We start from the raw sequence: 7,085 nt of genomic DNA, 5'->3' as shown, positions 1-7,085 counted from the left end.
AAAACACCCCACCAAATGTGCTTCTACATGGAGGTATACAACCACTCATGGGATATTTTGCCAAAAACTGAACTTCAATTTGATGACATCCCTAGGTCTATTCTATTCAATACTAGCTACATGTGGCTATTGAGCATTTGAAATGTGGCTAGGCCAAACTGAGATGTGCTATAAGTGTAGTATATGCACTAGATCGCAAAAACATAGTATGAAAAAAGAATGTAAACTACCTAAATAATTTTCAATATTGATTACATGCTAAAACAATGTTTGGATATATTAGATTAAAAATTACATGATTAAAACTAATTTCAACTATTTCTTTTTCTTTTTTTAAATGTCATAAAATTTTAAATTCTATTTATGGGTAATGTTAAATTTCTATTTGGACAGCACTGCCCTAATTGTAACTACATCTTACAGGAAATACTTTGAACGGAGGAACATGTCAAATGACACCAGAAGAATGGAAACAGCAAAATCCAGGATTTCAGAAGCACTGAAATTTATATTTCTAATCTATTTTAATGAGTCAAAGTTACTCAAAATGTATGTGCCTGAGCATTGTAATTCATGAATAAGGTAGTTCTAAATATTAATATCTATGAAATCATGGATTTGATATTTTAGTTACATTTTCACTGTTGCTCTTAAAAACAAGTACATAGTTAAAAATGTATCTCTTTACATTGCCTAAAATAATTTATCACCAGTCGTATATGAACTGCATGATGGAAAACCCTGATACACAACTTATCCCTCCTGAAATTTTCAATTTTTAAATAATCTGAAAATTTTGTTATCTCAGTTTATCAGATATATACAGTTATTATTTCCATATTATTAGAAAGCCTTTGTTTAAAATTCACTATGTTCTAAAGCTCCAAATAGCATTCCTACCTCTCAAGAAAATGAACTTATTTTAAAATAATTTTCTTGATTAAAATATAACACAAAGCCAAATTATACATGTAAAATTTTTTAAATCCTCTCCATTCCCTCTGCAACTTTCCCCAAATTAGAGATTAAACTGATAAATACATTTGTAAAATGTCAGAAACTTTAAAAGTTAGATATTAAATTAAGTTTACTCAGACTTCAACTTCAATGACATTTCTCACATACCTAACATAATAGGCACCCAAAAGTATTGGTTGATTTTTCTCTCAGTTCATTAAATCAGAAATTATGTAATGGTATCTAAACTTCTATTTTTACTTTTATGAAAAAAAAATTATGCAAGTTTAGCAAGCTCTAATCTTTTATCGGGACAAATAAATATGATAAAATGTCTAATCCACCGAAAGATATCTTACACACTCACATAGCAATACACTGATAAATACAGAATATATATATATTGAAAATAAATCTTGAAATTTTCTTTTAGGCACATTGCACCAAAGCGAGAGAACACTAGGGGGCAGTGCTGTTAGCACGAAGATCTCATGAGGATTGGAAAGGACAGCTCAAATCAAATTACCAACCACTAATGTGTTAAATGAGGTCAAAGCAACAAAGAAATTGGCCTTTCTTTTCTGACGTTATATGGACCATGTATGCATATTAATCACAACCTCCAGGAAGAGACGCTTTGCTGAAACCATGAGCCCTTTAGTTTGGTGACAATCTTTTGATGACATCCTCAATTCAGTCCAACTCAGTTGAATTCCAAGTCAACAAAATTAGGTAATTAGCCCTATTGTTTCACAGCCTTTTGACTAAGATCAGTGTAATTGTTAACCCATAATGCCATTCACTACCTACAAAAAGAATAAGGCCAAAACTAAAGAACAAAACACTATAAAACCTTTTTATATTTTCTAAATTTATTTTTGTCTATTTCTTGTGAGCAGTGACTTTATGGTACAGTTTGCAGAGTATTGGGCATAGTCTACAGATGGTTACTATATCATAATAAGGTAAACATTTATGTGTAAGATGCAGAACAAGCAGACTGCTAAGTTCTAATACCTTTTAATATGAGGTGAATTTTCTAATATTCAAGTAACAAGTCAATTTTTTCTTTTTCTTTTAGAATATTAAAATCTATAAGTATTATATGAGCTATATTCTGAATTGTGGGATTGACTTACTTGAATTTTAATAAATCTTTCTAGAGAGTTCACATAATTTAGTTTTGAACAATTGTTGAAAGTCTGTTTGGAATATATAATTTAGCAGCAGGTGGTTCAGGTGATTATAAAAGTGCATGATTAATATAATTAATCCTAGTTGATTCTGATTCATTTCTTCAGAGCTTTTTGGCTTTTAAATTGTACCTGGAATTTCTATAGCCTATTTGTCTTGGGATTTTATAGACAATAAATGGGCCCTCCTCCTCTATACAGTGGCAATCATCTAAGCTTTTTGCAACTAGAAATTTCAACTCTCCATACTTTCTCTCAGGTTTGGACTATTTTTAGTCTCACTGTATCAGTCAGAATTCCATGGGCAAGGGGCCTCAATTCAAAGGGTTGAAATGAGTAGGTCCTGCATGTATGGGCTTTCTACAAATAAGCTTTGTCTCTTTGTCTACTTGCTGCTGAATAAATGTGAACAAATGGAATGGGTTTGTACATTTTTGCCAAGGGTGAAGCTATTTTGTGATCTTTTGCAGCCTTCCTATATGCAATCCAGTCACAAAACTGACTTGATTATCTTCTTAACCATTCTGAGCAAAATTTAACTGGATTCTGTTACCTGCATTGGGGTAGATTTAATATTGCTGGATTCTCTTGTGAACTACCAGGGCACATTTTCTCACACCTTTTACATATCTTTAAGGTCTCTCAGAGATAAAAATCTTGATGGTTATGACAAAGAAATTTTTATTTATTTTATAAATGTTTGTGTATTTATCAATGTCAACATTTATACTTCAGTTTGTTTTTCCAGGTTATACAGGTTACTAACAATGAGACCTAATTAAAATAGGTAGCTTTTATGTGCATTTTTATTTTTTGAAAAATAATGATGAAAAAGCTAACAGATCTGTGCCTTTAAAAAAAAATCTGTAACTTGGTTCAAAGGAGCAAGCAGGGCCACCAGATTTCCCTACTTTGCAAAAGAGTTGCCTGGCCAAGGATGTTCTAAAGAAAAAAAAGATTTTTTAAGCCTTAAAATAGGGGAAACTAATTCAAAGAGATAAACCCATAAAGTAAGAACTTTTTAATGAACATTTTTAAGGCATACAGAAAAAAATTGCAATTTGTAAAAGGATTTTTCTACATGCACTGCCTAATTAAGCTAGATTTAGCCTGTTTATTCTGGAAGTATGTTTATTCTGGAAGTAATCCAATCGGATTAGCCATTGGGGAGAGGAGTATTCTGAAATGTAGAAGCCCAATCTCCAGAGATAAAATCTCTTTCATTTGTCATTTTTAGAAATGTCACAAAGAAATGCATTTTTCCCTGATCTTCAATATAGAAAGTATGTCAAGGCAAGACAAAATAAAATCAAGTTAAAGTGATTAGTTATGAGATAATCAACAACTGTACTGAAAAAGTCTACAGTTGTTGCATTTTAAATGTAATACAGTGTAATGCATTTTTCTTTTTGTAGGGAAAGGGGTAGAACAAGATATTAACACCCTCATCTGGAGGGTAAGTGTGATATTAACATATTAAAGCAGGAATGTGCTGAAACATACACTGTAGTTTTAGCTACCTCAGCCCCATTCAGTCATAGCTTTGGGAGAAGGGAGCAGGGCAATGCCAGAGAGAAAGTATCTCCCTGGATCTCCAGGCTGCTCAAGCTACAGGTCTCCAAAAGAGATCCCACAGGGCTCTGGGCTTCCAAGCACACTGACTGTAGGAGTAGGCAAGGCAGCCCGCTGCCTCTGTGATGTGATTTCCAGAACACCTCAATCCCACATTTCCACGACTCCCACTGGCCAGTGCTGGAAATTGCCCTGACAGAACTTCCTCACCAGCTTAAGGCTTTGCCTCCTGACATAAGACAACAGCATCTCGCCACCCTTCTTTTCAACTCTACCCTACCCGCTGCCACCACCAAAAATAAAGAGGGATATATACACATACAAATGTATAAGAATCATTTGAATATTGTGAAAGCCTGAGCAAGATATCAGGCAAAAATCATAAATCTCAGAATGAAGCGATAATTTAAAGATTCAAAAAATGAGCTTTTTAACCTAAAGTCAGGGCTATAATAAGTCAAAGTATACTTTTGGGATCAGTAGGACAGAATAGCTAAAGTCTCGGGTGGATGGTTAATGTGACATAGAGCCCAGCTGGTCCATCCACACATCCTGTTGAATTCATTTATTATACTAGGCAAGCTATCCTACAGCCTCCGTGTGGACAACTCCAGTGATAGCATGCCTTTGTTCTCTTCCACTAACATCCAGTTGTTCATGGGCTCAATTCCTACTCACAGTGACTACAGGAATCAATGCAGTTCCTCTCCCATGTGCTCTGCCACTTTGTAAAAAACACAGGAGTCACTGTAACCTCTTTCTCATCCTCTTCAGCTTTAGTTTTCATTCCCCACCTCTGCTGGACTCAGAAAAGACAGAACTGTCTGCCAGCATAGACCAAAGCCTCCCTGATAAGAAGAACAACAGCCAGACCCCTCTGTCCCCACCAGAAACATATTTTGATGAGAGAGAGAAGCACCAGAAAATGCTGAGCACCCAAGGACCTGAGCACCCAAGGCCCTACAATGGAGGGTGGGTGGGGTGGACAGGGAGTCCGAGGTTTCTTCCATAAACCCATCTGGAAAGGACAGTGATGAGGAAATTTCATGCTCAGATTTGCATCTAGTTGTTCATTTACGTAGTGAGAGTCAAGAACTGGTGTTCAGGAAATTCTCAAGCATGTTTAGAGCTATCTGGATCCATGTCCTTGAACTGTGATCAAAAATCGATTTCCAGGTCTTGGTCGAAAGTGAAAAAATAAACGGTAAGAGTCATAGAGAAAGTACATGCACAGTTGCTACTCTGTTAGCCACTGAAACTCAAGAGTTAAGATGAATGTTCTTAAAAATATGTCTAGAAATCTATAATTATGGCATGTAAGAAAGACAATATCATAATATATAATTAAATAGTCATCATAGAATTATTACTTTTGAATAAATTATGACCTCGAATGTATCTAATGAAATTATAGAAGTGTAAATATATCTGAGCATCCTCCTTTTAGACTTTAATAATTATTATAATAATTATAATACTAGCTCATAGTGTTGTCCTATGGATTGAGTTTAAATGCGTAAGTCACTTGGAACAGTGCCTGGCACAGAGTAGACCCAATAGAAGCACTTACTATTGTTATGTAGATATAATTTTTTATAATTATGTTCATAATTAAATTTCAGAATTTTAAAATGGGATGAAAGCTTCGTGTTCATTTAAGTCAGTGATTTTCAACCTTTTTTTAGCAGCAAAATTCATTTTTCAAAATTCTTTCTGCAAACAAAAAGGTAGGGGGGACCCCAGTGAGTAAGCCAGATAAAGAGGAGCCTCTCTTAGTGAAGTAGGGCCCAGATCTTCATCAGCAGCAGTCTCCCCTTGAGTCAACTCTGGAACACAGTCCAAAAACTAAGCTAAAGCACCCCACCATTTTACAGATGAGGAAAACAAATTAGGGAGGTAAAGCTAGCACATTCAAATTGCTTTCCAGAAACCCTTATTCTCAGAGCTAGCAGATTTGGGTTGCTTTCCAGAAAATTCCTAATACCTAATCTACCTGGAAACAAATGCTCTTTGCAGGGCAATACTCAAGATATTTAGTCACCAACTAGAATAGCTCTGCCTAGCTGGTAGACGGACTGGTGCTGTTGGTCCCTCTGGCGTCAAGCGTTAACTCATTAGTTGGTAAATTATAGGGCATTTTTGTGAGAGACAGGCTGTCACAGTGGAAGGTCTGGGAAGCCAGGGGGCTCAGGACAATGGTATAAAAGTGATTTTAACAAATGATGATTTTCAACAGTATATAGTCATTAAACGCATAACAACTCAATGTCATCTCTGGGTGTTTGAGATGTCCTCTGCAGCCTGAGAAAAACCTCACATCAGATTGGAATCCTGCTGAGAACAGCTATACTATAAATGGAAACTGGAAAACTGTATCTATTTCCTCTCATTTGGTCTTTCTAGAAATAAAGTTCTGCTCTCCTCTGGCCTCCTCCAAAACATTTAGGCATTAATTTTCTTCCCCCAAAAAAGAACTACTGATGATTTTCACCATTTTTAAAGAAGGTAAAAGTGTGAATCACCTCTCTTAGGTGGTAAAGAATAATGCGAACCAAATATCCATTGCCATAAAAGAGCATGTCTGTAATAAAGAAGTATTGTTAAATTGAAATAAAATTCTTAAACCCAGGTCATTGCAGACAGTTGAACAGTAATTGTCTAAGAGAGAGAAATTGCAAATGATTGCTTTGCCTTTATCCTTCAAAAATAAGTTGATGAATCCAAAGTGATAGCTGAAAGCTACTAATTGTAGGAGTTGATCTGTAGCTTCATCTTTACAAGAGAGTATACAAAAATACTTGTTATTCCCTTGCACTTATTTAAACAAAAGACTTCTTCTAGTGGTTCTTGACACAGACTACCTACTACATAATGGGCAGGTGGTGGCGACAGGAGGGGGAAGAAAAGGCAAAGACCTGCAGGGTGCCCTAAATGGGAGAACTAGTGGGCTGAATTTGAATGGGAAAAAGAGGATGTTCCAGAGATATATGGGGAGAAGTGGGAGTGAGATGTGAAGCCTTGTGTGAGTTAGAGGGACAATCAAAGCATATAAAAATAGCTTATTAATTTGAGCTAGGATGGCTTCTTGCGACTTTACAAAGTTTAGATTTCCCATGTCAAAGGCTACAGAGAGCTCTTTAGTATTACAGAAAATTATTTCTTGGGGGAAGGAGAGAGGCATGGGAGAAAATTCATTTAAGCGTGTGACTTAAAATGAAGAGCATTTGGCTAATGAGTAAGCAGCTGTTTGGTTAAGCAAATGACTCATGCTGGGATATTTATGGAGCACAACTATTCTTCAAGCCTGCAAAAATGTAAAAAAAAAAAGAAAAGTCTCCCTAAGATTCAAAAACAGATGTTTTG

At 35.5% G+C, this 7,085-nt stretch overlaps 1 protein-coding gene across 16 annotated transcripts in view; it reads left to right on the top strand.

The window, feature by feature from the left end:
- DLGAP1 (DLG associated protein 1) overlaps positions 1 to 7,085 on the top strand; it is an 822,162-nt gene that overhangs the window by 402,452 nt on the left and 412,625 nt on the right. The window contains exons 6-7 of one of the 16 annotated variants that reach the window (XR_002777128.1): positions 424 to 582; positions 1,391 to 2,569. The exons of the other annotated variants lie outside the window; for them this stretch is intronic. The gene's annotated coding sequence lies outside the window, so the exon portion shown is untranslated. Of the gene's footprint in view, positions 1 to 423; positions 583 to 1,390; positions 2,570 to 7,085 lie in introns of those variants that run through there. 16 annotated transcript variants of the gene reach the window in all.

This window comes from Pteropus vampyrus, unplaced genomic scaffold (genome assembly GCF_000151845.1).
Source record: "Pteropus vampyrus isolate Shadow unplaced genomic scaffold, Pvam_2.0 Scaffold373, whole genome shotgun sequence".
NCBI classification, from domain to species: Eukaryota; Metazoa; Chordata; class Mammalia; order Chiroptera; family Pteropodidae; genus Pteropus; species Pteropus vampyrus.
This window is presented reverse-complemented; position numbering and strand designations above follow the sequence as displayed.